The sequence below is a fragment of the Neofelis nebulosa genome, chromosome 2 (genome assembly GCF_028018385.1).
Source record: "Neofelis nebulosa isolate mNeoNeb1 chromosome 2, mNeoNeb1.pri, whole genome shotgun sequence".
In the NCBI taxonomy this organism is placed as follows: domain Eukaryota; kingdom Metazoa; phylum Chordata; class Mammalia; order Carnivora; family Felidae; genus Neofelis; species Neofelis nebulosa.
The window spans coordinates 117,362,861-117,383,591 of NC_080783.1; the positions used below are offsets into that span (position 1 = coordinate 117,362,861).

Here is a 20,731-nt window from a genome sequence, read left to right on the forward strand (position 1 = left end):
TTGGGTCAAACCTTCCCTCAGCCCCACCACCTAGCGCATGTTCTTGCTCCTGGTGAAAGCTGAGAAGAACACAGATTTGCTGTGGTTGCTTACACTCTTCCACAGGAAAACTAGCTTCTCCAGGGCAAGGACCTTGTTGTCTGTAACAATTTCCTAGCTATAAAAGCCACTTTGCTGCTTGCTAAGCCCTCCCAGGTGCCTCTCCTTGAATTTCCTGAGAGATTGGAGGTGGGGACTTGGGGAAGTGGTTTTTGGTGTTCTCAGGTGCATTTATTAAAAAAAAAAAAAAAAAAAAAAGGATGATGTGCAAATGGCCACAGTTAGCATATAAATGGCTTTCTAAAGATCCCTTAGTTCAAACCTTGCATAACCTGGCCAATCTTGCCAGGTTGGTGAATGTTTGCCCAGTAAAACCTACCCCTAAGTTAAAGGGAAAAATCTTAGTTTCAGATTCATTTGTCAAGATTTGAAATTAGGCCATTATTGATAAACTTTAAGGAATTGACAAGTTTGCACTTAAAATGAATTTTATAATGTAAGAGTTCAAATTTACATCCAATTAAAGTTACATAAAATGGGCTATATAGGATTTCTTTCTTTCACTGGGAAATGAAGATTTTCTGAGTCATTTTCCCTGGCGAGAGGAATGACTCACTGAGAATTATAATTTCCCAGTGAAAGAAAGGAAATCATTATGCAGCACATTTTATGGTAGGAAAAGTTAAATGAAAAGGCCAGGGTGGTGTGCCTTCTACTCAAACCATCAGAGACCCTATCTGATCTCCTCCCCTAGGATCCTGAAGTTCCAGAGGACTAGTGACCATGTTTTTCATGGTCTTTTGAAGTTGTTAAAGCATTATCAGTTGGCTCACCTGATCCGAAGCTATCATGAGTCACTCAGGACTAAAGGATTAAGCCCCAACTCCTTATCCTGAAACTAAAGGCTTTCTGCCATCTGGCCCAAACTTCCCTTCTTCAGCTGTTCATTTTCCTCAGCTTTCTAGCATAGCCCAAATGCTGTACGCACTGTCCTATAGTGCCTCTTAAGGTCCTCTTTGTGCTTTTGTTATGTGGTCCTTCTAAACTGTGTTACTCTGTTGCCCTCTCGACTACTCAAAGCCTGTCAACCTGGCAGTTCTTTAAACTTTTAAATTTTTAAAAATATTTTTGAGAGAGTGTGTGTGTGAGTCCCCGCTCATACACAGGGAGACACAGAATCGGAAGCAGGTTCCAGGCTCTGAGCTGTCAGCATAGAACCCGACGTGGGGCTCGAACCCACGGAACGCAAGATCATGGCCTGAGCTGAAGTCAGACGCTTAACTAACTGAACCACCCAGGTTTTCCACAGTTCTTTAAAATCTTCCTCAAATCTCACTCCTTGAAGCTTTTCCATCCCATTATAGCTCACAGGAAATCTTTCTCCTTTCAGTGCTTAAGGCTTTATTCCTTGCACAATGAATTTGCAATTAACTAACTTTGTGAACTGTGGAGCCCTGTTCCTTACTTTCTTTTTCGTTGTTTTTACATTTTCTTGTGTTTGTCTTCTATTAGAAGACAGGGTCTACTTTCTTTAAAAATCCTTCTTGGGATCTCTGACAAAAGCTGTTCCAGTGCCCATTATAAAATAGCATCTTGATGAACATTTGTTGACTGATTGCTCAGACCACAGAACACCAGAAAATGGACATGAAGGTGTTAAGTTCATGTACTCCAATAAGGTTTTTTCTTCTACTTTTTCCTAATGTTTCTTGCTCCTATAACCTGAAACACTTTTATAATAATTACTGACCCAGTTAAAACAACAATTGGAGATTAAAAACTCCTAAGAGGGGCAGATCGAGTACTGCGCTTGATAGCTTCCCTTCATCCAATGTATCTATGTAGCCAAAAGGACAGGATTAGACTGGAGCTTTTTCAGCCTAGTTTAGATGTTGCGTTTCCAGTCTTGTAAACAAGGGTGAGGAGGGAGATGCATTCCAGAAGATGAAAAAAGTTTGTGGTCTTAAGATAAGGAGCTTTGGGGTGCCTGGGTGGCTCAGTCGGTTGAGCGTCCTACTTCGGCTCAGGTCATGATCTCACAGTTTGTGGGTTTGAGCCCCACATCAGGCTCTGTGCTGACCGCTTGCTCAGAGCGTGGAGCCTGCTTCGGATTCTGTCTCCTTCTCTCTGCCCCTCCCCCGCTCATGCGTTGTCTCACTCTGTTTCTCAAAAATGAATAAATGTAAAAAAAAAATTTTTTTTTTTAAAGATAAGGAGCTTTACATATCCGATCCAGTGAGCATTGCAAATGTAGAAATAGTCTCAGTCTGGGTCAGGTCAAATGTCATTAAGCTTGGCTTATTATGGGGCATCTGGATGGCTCAGGTTCAGTGTCTGACTTCAGCTCAGGTCATGATCTTACGGTTCATGAGTTCGAGCCCGCAGACAGCTGTGCTGACAGCTGACAGCTCAGAGCCTGGAGCCTGCTTCAGATTCTGTGTCTCCCTCTTTCTCTGCCCCAACTCCACTCTGGCTCTCTCTCAAAAATAAATGTTAAAAAAATAATTTAAAAAAAAATTGGTTAGTCATCATTTTAAGGATTGGTGAATGGATTGTGGTATCTATATAAACTTAAAAGATGACAATTTAATCTTGCCATCATTTTTAGACAAATATTCATTTTAAAACGATGCATTTACTAAAAGTGATTTAAGAGTCAACATATTTAAATTTGGATGACTATAATTTAAGCACAGCGCAACAGATGGGAATTAAGATCTCTTTGGGGGGTATAAAGTGGGAATTATCAAAGGATGTCAATCTTTTTTTTTTTTTAACCTTTACACCCCACGTGGGGCTCAAACTCACGAGATCAAGAGTCTCATGCTCTTCTGAGCCAGCCAGACATCTCCAAAGAATGTCAATCTTTAGCAAGGAAGGAACAAGACTGGGGAATTACTAGATATTATTGAAGATTGTTTCCACATTTCGTAACTATTGTTGAGCCACTATATGATTTGGCAAAAATAGAGAACTTGGTAAAATATCCTAGAGCCCGTACTGTCAACATCAACAAACTTCTGAAAAGTAAAAGCAGGGTCGTGTTTTCTTTTTGTGTGTGATCAAATCTCCGTATCGAACATATCAGCAAAGCAGTGAGATGGGTAACAAGATGTAAATACATCTGCTAGAGGGAATTACACTAGTATACAGATAATTATAATTCAAGGCAAAATGTGTTTTTCCCAAAAGAGGGGGAAGAAGGAAATGTTCTCAATTAAGGGGAATGACAGGTTGCATCTGGCTGGAGGGCTCAGGAAAGCTCCATGAGGATCATTTCCATCACCTGTGTAGGTGATAGGGCTCTATAGGTGCCTTCCTTCCCAAGTACATGAGGTTCAGCTGGAATATTGTTTGCAACCAATATATTAAGTATCCTCTGGGATTTTTTTTTTTTAAGTTTTAGCTTTATTCAATTTTCACTGCAACCTCTTTCAATTAATCGTCTGATTTTGGTAGATGAAATTCTCCATCATTCTATATTCTGTGACTAGAGGTCATTAATTGTGCACCCCTCATCCAGGTTGTAACATTTTCCTTTCACCTTTAATGTATCTCTTAAAAAATTTTTTTTTTATTTTCACAGACTATTTTATGTCCTTATATTGAAAAGTTCTGGCTTCTCCTCCTGCTTACAAAACCTTTCAAGTCACATTGTTCTTGGCTCCTAACCCTTCAAACCTGCTGAAGCTTTGTTCACCACAGTGTGGCTTGAGAGAAATTTGACTTTCTTGTTCCCTGTGAAATTAATTTTCTCTTTCCGGGGGTGATGATAATAGGGTGAGTGAATAACAAACCTTTTCTCAATCACCCATGATTTATCAGAAAATATCGTTAACTCAAAATGTGTCAAGTCTCCAACCACACCTTGACACTTGTGCCACTGCCCTGCGCCCTAAGCCACCACCACCTCCCCAGGTGCCCAGGGTGGTTGCAACAGCCTTCTGCCTAGTCTCCTTGCTTTTGCCATCTACCCTCTCTGTTTTCCACAAAACAGCCGGAGTAAACTTCTTGAAACGTGAGTCAGATCCTGTTACTCCCACGCTCTCCTCCCCATCTGAACGCCACCCCCTACCACCCTCCCCACCACCCCCTGCACCAACCATGGCTTCGGAGTGAAGGTGGCATCCTTATGATGGCCCACCTACCATGTCTTCCTGCTCTCCCTTTTGTCTGCTCCACTGCACTCCCTGGTCTCTCTGTTCTTACTTGAATACACCCAGGCCGCCTATCTCCGGGCCCTTCACTTGCCATTTCCTCTTCTGGGAAGCCTGTCCCCCCCAGATACTTAGGCGACTGATTTCCTTCGACATGTCTTTCGACATGTCTTTTAGGTTTCTTCTCAAAGGGTCCCTTACCGTCTTACCAGTGAGGACTTCCTTGACCAGCTTATGTAAGATAAGCCCACCTCCTCCTCCGACTTCATAATACTCTTTATTCCCCTACCTTGCTTAATTTTCCTCCATGTATCATCTGAATAATGTGTTTGTTTATTACTGAATCAGAGTCTACTACTCATAAAAACTGTTCTTTGCTTTTTAAAATATTTATATTTTGGAAGAGCACAAGCAGGGGAGGGGGGTAAGAGAGAGGAGGACAGAGGATCTAAAACAGGCTCTGTGCTGACAGACTGACAGCAGTAAGCCCGACGTGTGGCTCAAACTCACAGACTGCAAGGCCATGACCTGAGCCAAAGTCAGATGCTCAACCAACTGAGCCACCCAGGTGCTCCCTTCATAAAAACTATTCTTACCTGCTTACTGTAACTCCGTGCTTTCTGAGTGCATGGCTTCTCAGTTAAAGGTTAATTTACCAGCTTCTCTTGTATCTAGGTTTGTCCATAAGACAAAGTTCTGGGCCAATGAGGGGTGAACGGGCACTCCTGTTCTATATTATTTCAAGTTTGTGCCCTAAGAAGGAATAGGTATGTGCCGCCCTTACCTTTTTTCCGTCTCCTCTGGCTTGGTTGCAAAGATGATGGCAGGCACTGTGACAACCACCTTGGACCCTGAAACAGAAATCTTGTGATAAGGATGACTGAACTATGCTACTAGCTCTGGACTATGATGTGAGAGATGAACTTGTATCTTCTTTAAGCCACTGTTTTTGTTTTTGTTTTTGTTTTTTAAAGATTTGTTACAGTAATTTAGGCTGTGCTCTGACCCATTGTCTGACTCTCCTCTTACCTTCCTAGAGTAAGTCCTACGAAGGCAGGTCTTTTTCTTTCTTTTCCTATCCCCATCACTTAGAACTGTATCTGGAATACAGTGGGTGCTCAGTAAATATTTATGGGATGAGTGGATTGATGAGAGAGAAGGGTTGAAAGGGATGGCAGAGCTCCCAGCCTTGGATGTAACAGAAAATGACTGAGTTTGAAATCTTTTGCTCTCTGAATCGGGAACAGCACAACACAGAGTGAAGGTCTAGGGGAGGTTGTTAACAACCATGGTCCACAAAGCAGTTTAGAAGTTTCCCAGTGTGAATTGTTGGATATTTATACTAACCTATACTAGTTCAGAAGCAGTAAGAGGGTGGAAGAAAACTTTCATTTCCTCTACTCTCAATACTTCTGGCTCCCAAATGTGTGGGTTTTCCACACCAAGAAATTCTACCTGGATTTAGCACAGATACCACAGATTATAGGCTCAGTCCCATAAGGCTGCCCCCCACTTCAGACACCAATCACAGTAGTGGGTTCCCAGGTTACTCACACTTCTGTCAGTTTTGGTTACAAATCAGGCATTCCCACCACCCCCTCATCACATTTGATAAATTGTTGCAATGACTCTCAGAACTCAGGGAAACATATTTACCAGTTTATTGTAAGGGATCTAGGAAAGGATACAGATGATCAGCCAGATGAAGATAGGGCAAGATCTAGAAGGGTCCTGAGTGCTAGAGTGACTGTCCCTGTGGAGTTGTGGTGTCCACTCTCTTGAAATGTGGTTTCTGAACCCTACAGTTTAGGGATTTTTATGGAGGCTTTATCAAGTAGACACGATGGGATCATCAGCTCAGTCTCCACACCTTCCTCCCCTCGAGGATGGGGGGTGGGGGAGGCTAAACATTCCAAGCTTCTAATCAAAGTTTAGCCTTTCTGGTGACCAGCCTCCATCCTGAAGCTACCTAGGAGCCCACCAAAAACCATCTCATGAGAACAAAAGACACTCCCCATTACCTAGGAAATTCCAAGAGATTTAGGAGCTCTGTGTCAAGAACCCAGGTCAAAGACCAAATACAAGAAAAGATGTTCTTGACACCCTTATTAACCCAGAAAATTACAAGAGTTTTAGGAGCTCTGTATCAGGAATCCTGTCACAGTCCACTCTCTTGTCTCTAGCCATGGACCCCTTACAGCAAACTGATTATAATAAAGTCAAAGATACTAGCTGAAAAGGCAGCTTCCTGTAGTGATGAACGTTAGCAGTGAGTCCCAGTCCCCCCCTCCCCCCAAGAACTATATGACCTTGGGAGAGTTTCTTTCCTCCTCTGAACCTCAACTTCTTCCTCTGGGAAATGAGAAAAATAATGGAACCTACCTTCTAGGCTTGTCATAAAGACTGAATGAGATTATGTATTGTATGCACTTAGTAGGGGGGCTGGAACATGGTGAATATTTGATCAGTGTTTCCCTCACTGTGAGTATGGGTAGGAAGGCACTTCCTGCATAAGTACCATTGTACCCCCAAAGCACATTTCCCTTCCTAACAAGCACCGCTTTAAGAGATTCCTAGGGATTTGAGAGTCCCTTCCCTAAGGATCTTGCATTGGAGCAATAAGAACTTCTTTTTCTTTCTTTCTTTCTTTTTTTTTTTTAAGTGTACTTCTTTATTTTGAGAGAGAGAGGGAGAGAATCCCAAGCAGTGAGATCATGACCTTACAAAACCAAGAGTTGGATACTTAACCAACTGAGCCACCCAGGAGCCCCAAGGACTCCTTTTTCTAAGGAGTTCAAAACCTTTACCCAAGAAGGCAATTCAACAATTTACTTGTTGGGCCTTTGATTCTGTAGAACTTTCAAGTGTCTGCTGTGTCCTGATAGGAAAAAAAGCATGCATTAGAAAACAAAAGACCTTATTTATAGTGTCTGTTAGTAGTGCTCTATAAAGACCTAAATTATCTGGCAAATATCTTTTTTTTTTTTTTAATCAGATGATGTTTACAATACCTCCCATCAAATCTCTCAGGAAAAATGGAATACTTTCATTAAATACTCCCTTGCTATTTCTGATTTCTGAATTGAAACCTCTGGATTTTGAGAATTTAACACAGGAGTAAGCCAAGTGAATAAAAATGATGTAGGGTACACTATTAGGTAGCACAGAGAAGGACACACCTTATAACAGAAAGGAGAATTGCAAATATTTGGGAAATTTTTTTAATGTTTTTATTTAGTTTTGAGGGGATGAGGGGCAGAGAGAGGGAGACACAGAATCTGAAGCAGGCTCCAGGCTCCAGGCTGTCAGCACAGAGACCAATGCGGGGCTTGAACTCCCAAACCACAAGATCATGACCTGAGCTGAAGCTGGGTGCTCAACCAACTGAGTCACCTAGGCGCCCCAGGAAAAGTTTAAGTTAGAAATTTTAAAATGAGCTTGAGGAACCAGGTTGATGACTTAGGAGTTGATCATTTCTGCTTGTTTAAAGTATTTCACATTTTTCCTCTCAGTATTTTCAAGATGAAACTCTTGTTTTTGCCACCTATTCAGGAACCAAAGTTTTCCCAAGAATATAAGGAAGACTTTCTTATTTTTATTTTAGAGAGAGAGCATGAGTGGGGAGGGGCAGAGGGAGAGAGAGAATCTTAAGCAGGCTCCATGCCCAGTGAGAAGCCGGCCACGGGGGTTCCTGGGATCCGATGACCCTGGGATCATGACCTGAACTGAAACCAAGAGTCAGACACTCAACCTACAGAGCTACCCAGGTGCTGCGGAAGACTGTCCTATTTAACTACAGTCCAAGAAGTAGTGAACAAGGCAGATGATAGTTCTGAGATCTCAAGGTTTCTTTTCTTTGGCCAACAACACATTATGTAATAGGTGATCTATTTCAGATGATTGTACTAAAATGAGGTACAAGAATCTAGAGAGAATCTCACTATCAACCAATCCAAGGAACTTTGCTTAGATGGCCAAAGCCAGAAACAGAGAGCAGAGGATGGAACTAATAGGGCTGAAGCAGTTCTCCAGTACTTGACTTTTGAGGACCAAACTTAGATGCTGGCCCACTGTCTCAAGGTAGTAAAGAGGTAGTGGCTTGGGATTGGTTGAGTATTTTGAGAGAGAGATGGAGAGAGTTGGAGATTATCTTGGGACTTGAACAGTCCCAGGCCCCCAGAAGAAGGAATCTTGTGGCAAAAAATGGAGAATGCAAATTAGTGAAATGAAGTAAAATAAGGAGCAAATTATCTCTGTTACTTCACATGATCAAGTGCAGTAATCATAAACTACCAGAAGGTGATTATGGGAGAAATCCATATCGCTCTTTTGACATCCAGGTTTTTAACATTCAGGAGAACAGAATATACCTAAAGACATCTGCTTCATTTTTGTTTTGTTGAAGGCAATGATGTTTGAGCATTGTGTAAGTCTTAGTTTCTAGCTGGTGGAATTCTAATTTTTTTTAATGTTTATTTATTTTTGAGACAGAGACAGAGTGTGAGCAGAGGAGGTGCAGAGAGACAGAGAGGGAGACACAGAATCTGAAGCAGGCTCCAGGCTCCGAGCTGTCAGCACAGAGCCCAATGTGGGGCTAGAACTCACGGGCCGCGAGATCATGACCTGAGCTGAAGTCGGACACTGAACCGACTAAGCCACTCAGGCACCCCTCCTCTGATATCTTTTTAAGTGTTTGAATTATCTTGTTCATAATTTTCTTCACATTACTATCAAGGGGCTGGGCAATAGAAATTGTTCCTAAATGAATATCTTTTTTTCAGAAACAGCAAGTATGTGTAGAGAACACAGTTGTGGGATTAGCAGGAAAGTTAACCAAGGTAACATTTGAATTTCAATTCTTGGCCTAGAGAAAAAAAGGTAAGAAAACTTTTCATTTTCTGAGGAAAATAAATGTATTTCATGGTATCATGACCGGGGGGTGTATTTAGGCGGGAAAGGGGCATAACAGATAAATCTTTGCACTAATATATGCAAATCATTTATAGTGGGAAAAAGCAGTCTCCAGAATTGGCATATCAAGTGGGCTAAAACTTGTTGAGGATATAGAGGATTTGAAGAACATGGTTAACACAATTAGTCAGAGCTATACTTACACCCACCCTATCTTGTACCCAAAGTAGAAAATGTACATTTTGAAGCCACATAAATACTAATAAAAACTGACCACATGTGAGAAGACACAACCTTAATGAGTGTTGAAAAAGTTGAAACCATAGGGGACACATACACTAATCATTTGCAAAGATATAACTAAAAATATTCTCCTTGATCTATACTTTTGGGAAAAGCACATGGGCTAAGGAGGATATAAAAATAAAAATGATATAATTTTTAGCATCCAATTATAATAACAAAGAGAGCATGCTATATTAAAACCTATAAGAAGAGGACAGAGGAAAATTCAGAGCTTTAAAATGCATTTCTAAGAAAAGGAGCACTATTAGAAATAACAAAGCAAGATTTTACCTTAAAAGCTAATAAAGGGACAACAAAACTTGAGTAGGGGAATAAGTTAGGCTCAAAGCAGAAATGAGCAGGGGCACCTGGGTGGCTCAATTGGTTGAGCATCTGACTTCAGCCTGGTGTGGTCTTGTTGTTCCTGAGTTTGAGTCCCATGTCAGGCTGTGTGATGACAGCTCAGAACCTGGAGCCTGTTTCAGATTCTGAGTCTGCCCCTCTCCCACTCATGCTCTGTTTTTCTCTCTCTCTCTCTCTCTCAAAAACAGAAAAAAACATTAAAAAAATTTTTAAGTAGCAGAAATGAATCGAATCAACCATATTTCCTCACTCCCCAAAATAGGATTCATCAATAAAACCAAAATCTGGTTCTTTGAAGGAAAATTAAAGGGTTAACCCTTTGATAATTTAACATTGAAATAGAAAAAGTACACCAATATGTCAGCAACATTAGATGCAGAAGATTTTCTAAGTGATATGTGTATTTTGATACATATATTTGCAGATGCAGACAAAATATTAGATTTTTAATACAAGTGATCAAAGTTGCCCTAAGAAAGGTAGAATGACTGAATAAAAATAGCTGTAGGAGAAACGGAAAAGAGGGGCAACGATGTACTCTTAAAAACAACTCCAGGTCCAGAGAGTTTTACCAGACCCTGAGGGAAGAGACAATATTTATGCAAATTGATCAAGATAATGGAAAAAAATGAAAAGCCAGCTGCTAATATTATGAGGCAGTGACGGAAACAGATACTATTAAGATTAAGTGAAATAACCTGTACAAAGCAAATAAAAAAAAAAGAGTATTTGGTAAATAAATTTAACCCATAAAAGTTAGATACTATGAGGCCACAATATAGATTTCACAGTGGAATGAAACGTAATTGAGATAAGAAATTGCAGTTCAAGGAGCTAACCTTGCAGGGTTAAGATTTGAATTCTAGTTTACCAGGCCCAAAATCTGTGAAATGTCAAGATGTGATTGAATTCAAGTTAGGAAACGATTATTTTCTAAAATAAATACGGAACCTATAAACCCATTGCCAATAAGGCCATTTCTTGCCCTTTCAGAAGAAATGGTCTTCAGTCACAGCCAGACCCCAGAGCTGTTTTACTGGAGATTATGCCACAGCTTCCTCAAAAGGATATTCTCAGAACCACATTTGGGGAGCTTATTTCTCTGGAATGTATAGATCGATTGGTCTTCCTTAGAGATTTTCTGTCTCCATTAACTCACTTAGGTTTGGGAAACTCTCCCTTTAACACATGCTCCCTGTCCACAATTTATTCTTCTTCTTTTTTTTTTTTTTTTTGATTTTTTTAATGTTTATTTATTTTTGACAGAGAGAGAGAGAGAGAGAGAGAGAGAGATTCTCTCTCTGATTGGGGGAGGGTCAGAGAGAGAGGGAGACACAGAATCTGAAGCAGGCTCCAGGCTCCAAGCTGTCAGCACAGAGCCCGACTTGGGGCTTGAACTCAAGAACTGTGAGATCATGACCTGAGCCAAAACCGAGTCAGAAGCTTAACCAGCTGAGCCACCCAGGCACCCTGGTAAAGTCAGTATTGTAATGATGTCAGTATCTCTCCCTCACCCTCACTCCCCAAATCTACATATTTATTGCAATCCCACTCCAAATCCGGTAATAGTCTTAGGAGAATTTGACATAGTTTAACACTCTTTCTTTCTTGAGACACTTTCTTCTCTGTTTTCCTCTTATCTCATTAGCTATTCCTTGTCAATATCCTCTGCTGCCAAGCCTTCTACACGTTTAAGATTTGGTACATCCCAGGGTTCAGCCTTAGACTCTTTTCTATCTGTACTTTCTGCTTACATTGTCTTTTCTAATCCCATGACTCTAAATACAACATATATATGATGATTCTCAAATTTTTAGCTCTATCCCAGGATTGTTCTCTGAGCACCATTCATATTCCATTGCTTTTTCAAGTTACACTTAAATGTCAAACAGGAATATTAATATGTCCAATACAAAACTTTTGCTTCTTGCCACTCCTCTCTCCTCTATTACACCAACTTGCTGTTTCCCAGTTAATGGAATCAGTTTATTGCTCAGGCCCAAATCTAGTTTTTCTGACTCCTCTTTTTCCCCACATTCCCCACATTTAATCAATCATAAAGCTGGGGGGGGGGGGCGGGGAGGACACTTCCTACAAAATATATTCCAAATGTGACCACTTCTCAACACCTCCACTGCTCCCTGTAAATCCAAACTACCATTATCTCCCACCTAAATTCCTAACTGGTTTCCTTGCTTCCACTATTGTGGAAGTCTTCCACTATTGTGGGGTCTGTGTCTAACTGGCCTGGTGGCATTCAGGACTATTGAACACCTTCCAGCCAATTGCCAGCTGTGACTCCATTCCATCGGGTTTTCAGTCAGGTCTGGCTACCTTGGACTTCTGGGATGAAGGTTGGGGAGATTTCTAAATCCAGAAAGCTCTAGGGTTTCTCCCCAGTGTGGTAGCAAGTGATGTGGAAGTGTTGGGGTTCAGAGCAAAAGGTCAAGAAAGAATTCTTGAGACATCTTCAGTGCCAAAAGAGTTTTATTAAAGCACAGGGACAGGACTCATGTGCATAAAAAGCCGTGCTTGGGGTTGTGAGGAGTGACTGATTATACACTCTCAACTTGGGAGAGGGCTAGGGATAGCATAAGTCTTAAGGAATTTTGGAAGCAAGGATTCCAGGACATACTATGGTTAGGAAAAGGCCATTTATTACTTTCAATAAAATCTTAGTCATGAGCCCCTTCAGATGTAGATCAGGGGGCCATATGCTTTGAGGATGATTGCTAACATATATCCGGGTGGGGGGTGGGGCGGGGGTAGAGATACAGGGAGTTTCTGAAGGAATTTTTATATGTTAAGGTAGACCTGCAGGATCCTGGAGGGTGGGATAATGTTAGGCCAAGATTGCCTTTTGCCCTTAGCAAAGTATTAACATAGAGGCAGTTGAATTCCTAGAGGAAGGTCACTCTGCCTGTCTCAAGGACTTGCCAATGGACTGTAAGTTATAAGGAAATTTTCTTCTTTTGCCTCTGTTTCTCACATCAGCCAGGAAAGACCTAGAATGGGCCCAACTGTTCCCGTTTTACCTCAAACCAGTCATCCACTTTAGGGATTCCTCTCAAGTTAGGAACACTCTGAGTGTTCTGGAATGGGTCTGAACTCCTGTAGAAGCTCAAATAAGTTTAGGGCTTTCCTTATGGAACCTGGAAGATGAAAAACGACCTCCAACTGACCCACCCTCCTCACAACCAGTTAGTTGCCTGCTCTGCTCCATAACTGTCTCCTCTGGGGTGTCCTACTTAGCTCTGTAAACCCTGGGGATCATAGGATGTGCCCCAGAGCATCTTGGATGGAAGACTTGGAAGGTCCAGCAGACCCTTGGGTATTGTCCCTGCTGAGTCTGAGATCGATGAAAGGACACCCTCCCTCCCTTCCCCAACACCTGCCACCCTCCTCCCTGCCAGCTGCATCAATCCCCTCCAGTGTTCTCCGTCCTGGAAGCTCTAGTGATCCAGGACAGAACAGGCCTTTGGGTGAAGCCCTGTGGTTGCCGAATGCATTTCAGAGGAGCCCTTGAAGAACCTGGGGGCTCACTGCCCACCGCCCAGCGGGTTCTGCCAGCTCAGGCTCCCTTCCTGGCTCTGCTGGGAAAGTCATCTGTGTTTGACTGAACGGTGGTCATTCATTCGCTCCCCACCTGCTCCTTCCCGGTAGCCATCTGCTCCAGCCACCTGGAGTCTTGGGTCTCCGGGTAGGTCAACGCCCGCCCCTTCCCGCGGTCTCCCAAGTCCTCCTCTCCGCGAGGTGGCGCCACGCCAAGTCCGTGAGCGGGCGGGTCGCCGCGGCCCCGGAGGAATTTTTCAATTACGCAGTTCCAGGAAGCCGCCCCGCAACCCCCGCCGTCTGGTGTGCCGCCGTACTTCCTGCAGCTGCCGACCGGGCCCTGGGGGGAATCCGGTTCTTGCAGGTACCAGCCCAGAGCAAACAAGTACGTCGCCTTTGGAGGACCGCCCACGAGTTGGGTGCTCTTCTGGGTACCGGGACGAATCGGACACGCGCGACTCCGTGCTCTCCGCCACCTGTTCGCCGCCGCTGCCGCCGACCCACTCGAGGGCTCATTTCTTGCCCCTGTCGGCTCTGGGGAAGCCTTGAGGTCTCTTACCAGGTCTGGCAGGTTGTGAAAGCGAACGACGAGCCAAAGTAGCAATGTGCACAGGCGGCCACAGGGTGGAGCGAGCGGCCCATACCGCAACTACTGCCTTGGTCTGTCCATTCAGGAACCGGTTCTAGCCATTAACTGAATGTAGAGCTTTAAGTAGTATATTCGTGGGGCGCCTGAGTGGCTCAGCTGGTTAAGCCTCCCACTTCGGCTCAGGTCATGATCTCACAGTTTGTGAATTCGAGCAACCCCCCCCCCCCCCCCTCCCGGTTAGGCTTTGTGCTGCCGGCTCAGAGCCTGGAGCCTGCTTCAGATTCTGTGTCGTCTTCTCTCTCTGCCCCTCCCCTGCTCATGCTCTGTGTGTCTCTCTCCTTCAAAAGTAAACACTTAAAAAAAAAAAAAAAGTGTATTCGGGACCTTTAAGATGCTGCTTTACAGTAGAATCTACTAACACATGCCAGTTAGGAACAGGAAATGACTGATGAGTGACAGAAGCAGGTTTGCAACCGAGTGAAAATGTGAACACAGATATACAGTGTGCAGTACTTTTTTTTTTTTTGTAAAAATTAACGAAAAAAATTCTAAATTGTTCAAGAAAATGTAAAACCAACTTTCTAGGAGCTGTAATGTGATGGGTTAGAGGTAAAAGGTTTCAGCTCTTTTGAAATCAGGCAGAATATGAAACAGAAACACTAAATTGGGTGAATGAACTATTCCCCCTCTCCCTTTACTTAGAATACTGAAAATGCAGGGGGACTGCTCTTTAAAGCTGGTTGACAATTCCCGGAGTGTTTTTATGTATCTTAACTCTATGCACTGGCGTCTGTGCTGTTTGCACAGTATTTCCAGCTTCTGTAGAATTTTACATCCTCTTTGTGGTTGAATGGAGCTGAGTAACTAGTGCTGACCAGTGAGGTGGAAGTGTCGTGAGTCACTTCTGGGCTGGAGCATTGCATTCCTGGTTTGGGATGCTCCATGCTCTCAGCTTCCACACAACTGCTGACAGTGTTCCTGCAAGCCACCGCCCCCCCCCCCCCCGCCCCGCCTCCCATCAGCCTCCTGGTTTGACCTTGGTGTAGCATGAATAAATGACCAAACCCTGTTGGCTTCAGGTGCTCAGATTAAGGAGTTGTCACCCGAACGTCTGCCAGCCTATTACACAGCCTGATGCATAGATGAGTAAATCAGGTATAGGGCTGCGCATGAGTTTGTTGCCTAGATGACATAAGGTGCACTATTTCTTACACTCTTTGCCTTGCTCTCAGGACTCTCTCTCCAGAGCTAAACCTTTTTTTTTTAATATATGAAATTTATTGTCAAATTGGTTTCCATATAACACCCAGTGCTCATCCCAAAAGATGCCCTCCTCAATACCCATCACCCACCCTCCCCTCCCTCCCACCCCCCATCAACCCTCAGTTTGTTCTGTTTTTAAGAGTCTCTTATGCTTTGGCTCTCTCCCACTCTAACCTCTTTTTTTTTTTTTTTTTCCTTCCCCTCCCCCATGGGTTTCTGTTAAGTTTCTCAGGATCCACATAAGAGTGAAAACATATGGTATCTGTCTTTCTCTGTATGGCTTATTTCACTTAGCATCACACTCTCCAGTTCCATCCACGTTGCTACAAAAGGCCATATTTCATTCTTTCTCATTGCCACATAGTACTCCATTGTGTATATAAACCACAATTTCTTTATCCATTCATCAGTTGATGGACATTTAGGCTCTTTCCACAATTTGGCTATTGTTGAGAGTGCTGCTATAAACATTGGGGTACAAGTGCCCCTAGGCATCAGTACTCCTGTATCCCTTGGGTAAATTCCTAGTAGTGCTACTGCTGGGTCATAGGGTAGGTCTATTTTTAATTTTTTGAGGAACCTCCACACTGTTTTCCAGAGTGGCTGTACCAGTTTGCATTCCCACCAACAGTGCAACAGGGTTCCCATTTCTCCACATCCTCTCCAGCATCTATAGTCTCCTGATTTGTTCATCTTGGCCACTCTGACTGGCGTGAGGTGATATCTGAGTGTGGTTTTGATTTATATTTCCCTGATGAGGAGTGATGTTGAGCATCTTTTCGTGTGCCTGTTGGCCATCTGGATGTCTTCTTTAGAGAAGTGTCTATTCGTGTTTTCTGCCCATTTCTTCACTGGATTATTTGTTTTTTTGGGTGTGGAGTTTGGTGAGCTCTTTATAGATTTTGGATACTAGCCCTTTGTCCGATATGTCATTTGCAAATATCTTTTCCCATTCCATTGGTTGCCTTTTAGTTTTTGTTGATTGTTTCCTTTGCTGTGCAGAAGCTTTTTATCTTGATGAGGTCCCAATAGTTCATTTTTGCTTTTAATTCCCTTGCCTTTGGGGATGTGTCAAGTAAGAAATTGCTGTGGCTGAGGTCAGAGAGGTCTTTTCCTGCTTTGTCCTCTATGGTTTTGATGGTTTCCTGTCTCACATTCAGGTCCTTTATCCATTTCGAGTTTATTTTTGTGAATGGTGTAAGAAAGTGGTCTAGTTTCATTCTTCTGTTTGTTTGTTTGGTTTTTTTTTTAATAATAAAGAAGAGGCAAGGTCTTTGCTTGAGAAGTGTCATCAATTCTGCTTTACCTCTTACGATACACCAAGATTCAGAACATCTCAACATGGGCCAACATATTTATCTCTAATACCTAGCTTTGTTCTTAATACTCATAAGTATAAGAGAGACACAAAAACCTACCACTGGTCTATAGTGCCTCTGTCTCTGGTAAAGAGATTTTTTTTTTTTATCCCCAAGGCAATGAATCATGATTTGGGATGGGTGTGAAAGATACCTTTCTTTTGCAAACTGGGTGAAGGGTGTGTGGGAAAGAGTATGTGGAAAAGCAGAAGCAGCTTCACACACTTACAGAGGGCATGTCCTTAGGCGACACAATACAATGGAAGCCCCTGCATGGAAGTTGACAGTTGGGAGCTTGATTCCCTTAAAGCTGTCATCGCCAACGTACCTGCGAGAACACCAGCTATCCCCGTGGGTGCACACACTCCAGGAAGGCGCTGATCAGTGAGTAAAGCAATCCATATGTAGGACAGTAGGGGGTGGTGGAGACTTTAGAACAAAGTGCTGCGTGTTTCTTGTTTCATCATTATTGAGTAAAATTCTATTGACCCATTTATTATTATTATTTTTTTTTTTACATTTATTTATTTTTTGAGAGACAGCCTGAGCAGGGGAGGGGCAGAGAGACAGGGAGACACAGGATCTGAAGCAGGCTCCAGGCTGTGAGCTGTCAGCACAGAGCCTGATGCGGGGCTCAAACTCAGGAGCTGTGAGATCATGACCTGAGCGGAAGTGGGACACTCAACTGACTGAGTCACCCAGATGCCCCTCTATGGATCCATTTCTTGATTTCTGCAACTAAAATTTTTAGCAGGCTCGTGTTTTGCTTCTAATGTGAACTAGTGAAATTCCAAAGCCTGGCCTTAAAATGGAAGTCTTCATTATTCATAAAAGTACATCTAGAATCACTGAAAATGTTCCCTCTCCTTTACAGGTAGAGGGAGAGAGAACATTTTGCATCATAAACAGCTCAGTTTGATACGGTGTTAAAGGACATTCGCAGGAATATCAAGCTCGTTCTCTTGTCAAAATGGAGACATGTGTGCATAGTTTTTACTGTTACCAACTTGTTTTGTTCTCCATTAACTATGTCCCAAGGGTGCCTGGGTAGCTTAGTTGGTTAAGTGTCCAGCTCTTGATTTGTGCTCAGGTCATGATCTCAAGGTTCATGAGTTCGAGTCCCACATTGGGCTCCACGCTGACAGCGAGAAGCCTGCTTGAGATTCTCTCTCTCCCTGTCTCTCTGCCCCTCCCCTGCTTGTACTCATAAATAAATAAGTAAATACATACATACATACATAGTCCTTAGAAGTGTTATTGGGACAAATGGGTCTTATAAGACTCCAAAGACTATAAATTTTGCAATGGCATACAAAATACTCAGACTGGACTCTGGGAACAGATACTGGACAGAGTTTGGGGTGCAAGATGTTTATTAAGGATGAGCTCCTGTGAAAGGAAGAATGAAGAGGCAGGACTGGGCAGAGGAAGAAATCAGACGGCAATGAAAGCTTGATAGAGCCTAGACCAACCCACTGAGGAGCTCTGGAATAAGTACTGCTCACAAGCCTGTCCTGCTTTGGGCTGAAATGGCTTGTTTTGTTCAGGCAGGAGATGCTGGATGTTCCAGGAAAGGTAGGACTTGGGGGGGGGGGGGTCCCAGCAGGGGACAATTTGCCTTCTGCTGGGTTTTACATTTGTTTCGCTTCTCTGCCTTTGGGCCCTTCTCCCCAGTTGGATCCAATATTTTCTGTGTGTTTCCAGCACTGGATGGAATAAAAATAAAGAGTGAGCCCTTAGATAGGGGCAAGTGCTAGGGTCAGGGCACCCAACCCCCATAGGGAAATTGGAGACCTGGGCACCCACCTGGAGAAAGTATTGGGTGGTATCAGGCCTTGACCAGACCCAGCACTATGGCTTGGGGAACAGACAGGTAGGTGTCAATTTGGAGCACCCCAAGAACTATTCCTGTCATAGCTATAGACCAGAAATAAGGATAGACTGAAGTGCAAATTGTTCAAATGTTAGACTAGGCAGTTAGGTTCTAACAGGATACCTGGAGGCCAGCAAAGAGGAAGTCATGGTCAGCGTTTGGGAAGGCCAGAGGCCTGTCCTCACAGCACTCCTTAAGAAGCCAGATTAAACCAGACAGGTCCAACAAGGCAGGTGCCAAGACAGAACCCCTGGCCAAATAAGGAAGAGGAGAGAAAACCTACCAATTCCACTCCAAATAATGAATAAACCACACCCTTGTTAATAGCTGTTGATAAAAATAGAAACCTGAACCCTGGGAAGTTCTCTCTCTTCCTTCCACTCTCACCTCAAGAGTCTACTTTTGTTCAGGTTCAGGAGTGAATGGTCAAAGAATCCTTGAGACATCTTTGGTGCAAAAAGGTGGTTTTATTATAGTACAGGGACAGGGCCCATGGCAGAAAGAGCTGCACTGGGGTCGTGAGGAGTTGCTTTCAAGTTGGGAGAGGGTTAGGGATAGCATAAATCTCTGAGGAATTTGGAAGCAAGGTTTCCAGGACCCTGAGGGGCTAGCTGCTATTAGGAAAAGGTCATTTATTACTGTCTAGTAAAAACTCAGTCATGAGACCCTTCAGATGTGTATCAGGGAGCCATATGCTTGGAGGATGATTGCTAACATATGTCTTGGGGGCGGGGGGCAGAGAGAAAGGAAATTTCCAAAGGAATTTTCACAGGACCCTGGAGGTCGGACTAACGTCAGGCAAAGGTTGCCCTTTGTCTCTAGCAAAGTATTAACATCAAGGCAGCTAAGCTCCTTGAGGAAGGTCACTCTGCCTGTTTCAAGTACTTGTCAATGGGCTGTAAGTTGCAAGAAAGTTTAATTTTTTTTTTCTTTTGCCTTGTTCTCTACATCACTTTCACTTTAATAAATTTTCCTGCTTGTATCGCTCATTCACTGTGATGTGTCTGTCCTTGAATTCTTTCTTGAGACAACCTTTGGTGACATCTTTGGGAGAGGCTGGGTCAAGGCCTCAGGATCCAGCGTTCTGCCCAGCTCACCCAGCAACACAAGAAATTGACTTAATCAAACCAATTATTTAAGCAGTACCGGTGATTAAAAATTGTGACAAAGACACAAGCATGGAAAAATCTGGAGAGGAAGCACAAAAGAGGAGAGTGGGGAAGGACAAGGCTCTTCATGATGCTTTACTAATGACTATCCCCATTCCAACTTCACCCCAGGCCTTAGCGTCTGCCATCTTCTTCCCCTAGGGAGCCCTTTCCCTGAAGTTCTATCCACCCTGTGAGGGCTGGCAGAGAGCTCTCTCTGTGCATGTCACTTCTACTTCACTTCCCAATTCCTCAGGCTAGAGTGTCCTGCAGGTGGTCCCAGAGGGTCTTTGGGTCTCTTTCCTATGGGATCATTTCCTGCCATCCTCGTTTCTGTTTTCTCAGTCCAAGACACCAAACGATATGTGCAAACTCCTACTGTTATATATGACCATTTCTTTTAATACAAATGTTGGGAGTTGTTGCACATCTATTGAGATGATAATTATCATACCTTGTTCTGAAAGGGAGAACCTTCTCATTGTCCACAGACTAGGGAAGCAGTGGGCTAAGGTGCTCTTCCGTCTAGTCTACTTCACATGCTGAATTGCAGAAGAGTGCTTCTGAGGTTGTGGCTGGTAAAGGTGAGCCCTGCCTTGTTGAGCCAGGACAGAGGCTAGTCAGGGGTGTGTCCTTGTCTGGCAGATAAACTACATTAAAAACAAAAACAAAAAAATCTAGGATTTGTTGCTAGGTTTGTTTATAGCCCTTTTGTTTTTTTCAAACCTTTAGTAAAGTCTTTCCACATGTTGTAGCTTTATTTCAGAGTAGCAGGAAAATATTTTGCCTCCAAACGAGAGCCCGAGTGGGAGAGTAGCATATCTTGAAGCTAGGTAGTAATCAGCCAGAAAATCAGAAGGGGAGAGTACATCTCTGGCAGAGAGAGCTGGGGCTTTCCAATGTCAGCGCCCCTCCCCACCTGCAGCCCCTCCTTGCAGTGCCTAGCTGGGAGGTCTGGGTTGAATTTATTAAGGAAAGCCTCTGTTAACAGTTCTTCTGTCTTCCTGTGGGGTGGGGACTGGGACAGGCAGGCAGGGCCCCTGTGTCTCTGGGCAGAGAGGTTATGAGAAAGCCTCATAGGAAAGGACAAAAATAATGTACCCATCTCTCCTGGGGAGGAATGGCCCTGTGGCTCTGCCAGCTGTGTGGGTGCGTCCCCTGCTAGTGTGCTGAAGAGAAAAGCCACCAAACAA

The 20,731-nt window shown here is 43.4% G+C and overlaps 1 long non-coding RNA gene across 1 annotated transcript; it reads left to right on the plus strand.

Moving 5' to 3' along the window:
• Positions 1-11,022: 11,022 nt before the first annotated feature.
• Positions 11,023-19,389, plus strand: LOC131504045 (uncharacterized). The gene is made up of 2 exons (XR_009257744.1): positions 11,023-13,671; positions 16,764-19,389. It is a non-coding gene; the product is annotated as an uncharacterized LOC131504045 (long non-coding RNA).
• Positions 19,390-20,731: the final 1,342 nt, after the last annotated feature.